Genomic DNA, 2133 nt, shown 5'->3' on the forward strand with positions numbered 1-2133 from the left:
AAATTTCTCGAATGCGAAAACCACCGCAAGAAGTTCTTGTTCAGTCACTGTATAATTCTTCTGGGCCACATTCAGAGCTTTGCTAGTATAGTAAATAGGGTGAAGAATTTTCTCTCGCCTTTGTCCCAATACTACACCAAGCGCCACTCCACTCGCATCGCACATTACCTCAAATGGTTGTCCCCAATCCGGTGAAATAATGATAGGTGCAGTAACCAACTTCTCCTTCAGCTCTCCAAATTCTCTAAGACAAGCACCATCAAAATAGAACTTACACTCCTTGTCGAGCAGTTTGCACAACGGATGTGCAATTTTTGAGAAATCTTTGATGAATCTCCTATAAAAACCTGCATGCCCAAGAAAACTTCTAACACCTTTTACAGAAATGGGTGGCGGAAGCTTTTCTATTACTTCAACTTTAGCTCTATCAACCTCAATACCTTTCTCTAAGATTCGATGACCCAACACTATACCTTCTTTAACCATAAAATGACACTTCTCCCAATTTAGCACCAAGTTACAGTCTTCACACCTTTTAAGCACCTCGGCCAAATGATCCAGACAACTATCAAAAGAATCACCCACAATTGAAAAATCATCCATGAACACTTCAATAGTGTCTTCCACCATATCAGAAAATATAGACATCATACAGCGCTGGAAGGTTGCTGGAGCATTGCACAACCCAAATGGCATCCGTTTGAACGCAAAAGTCCCATAAGGGCAAGTGAATGTGGTCTTCTCTTGGTCTTCTGGAGCTATAGAAATTTGATTGTAGCCTGAATACCCATCAAGAAAACAATACCAACCCTTTCCTGCAAGTCTATCCAACATCTGGTCCATGAACGGCATAGGAAAGTGGTCCTTTTCTGTCCACGCATTCAACTTTCGGTAATCCATACAAACTCTTCATTCAGTAACGGGCCTCATTGGAAATAGCTCATTTCTTTCATTTGGAACCACAGTAATACCACCCTTTTTAGGCACGCACTGCACAGGACATACCCAACTACTATTTGCAATAGGGTAAATAACTCCCGCATCTAGCCACTTGATGATCTCCTTTTTAACTACCTCTTGCATAGGTGGATTTAATCTTCTTTGGTGCTCGATACTAGGCTTATGATCTGGCATGAGTTGAATTTTGTGAGAGCAAATACCGGGAGGAATCCCAATAATATCCGCAATAGTCCACCCAATAGCTCGCTTGAACCTCTTTAACACAGTAACCAAGCACTCAACTTGTCTCGCATTCAAATCTGCCGCAATGATGACCGGCAAAGTATTTTCTCTGCCCAAGTATACATACCTCAAATGCGGTGGTAGAGCCTTAAGCTCCAATTTCGGTGTTTTCACAATAGATGGTCTTGCGGGTGGGGACTCGCAATTCTTCATGTCTAACTCATATTTCTTTGGTTTGGACCGATATTTACACTTATCGAGTGCGGCTACCAACTCATCATACTCTTCAATACCATCACTATCGAAATTCATCATAACTGCTGCTAATGCCTCAACACCTAGTCGCTCTTCAATTTGCACTTTTGTCCCAATCTCCACTCTGTAAGTTATAGCAGATACTATTTGAAATTCACCACTCTGCTTCATGGACCTACAAATATTGAAAGTTGCTTCTTCATTGTTCAGTTTGAACTTCATCTGTCCCTTTTCCTAATCAACCAATGCACGCCCTGTGGCAAGAAATGGTCTCCCAAGGATGATGGGAACCTCAAAATCAACCTCACAGTCAAGAATCATGAAATCTGCTGGAAAAATGAAAGACTCCACTTTCACTAGCACATCATGGAGTACACCAATGGGCTTCTTCACAGTTCGATCGGCCATTAGTAACCGCATTGCAGTGGGCTTTGGGTCCCCTAAGCCCAACTTCTTGTAAATAGATAATGGCATGAGGTTGATGCTAGCACCCAGATCACACATTGCCTTAGCGAAGTGTAACAAACCTATAGTACATGGGATCGTGAAAGCACCAAGGTCTTTCTTCTTCTGTACCAGAGATCTTGTAGCAATAGCGCTACAATGCTGCAATCTATCATCATCTTCAAAACGCACAGACCTTTTCTTTGTCACCATATCTTTCATAAACTTCGCATACCCAGGCATTTGCTCAAA

This window comes from Solanum tuberosum, unplaced genomic scaffold, assembly GCF_000226075.1.
Source record: "Solanum tuberosum cultivar DM 1-3 516 R44 unplaced genomic scaffold, SolTub_3.0 scf00435, whole genome shotgun sequence".
NCBI classification, from domain to species: Eukaryota; Viridiplantae; Streptophyta; class Magnoliopsida; order Solanales; family Solanaceae; genus Solanum; species Solanum tuberosum.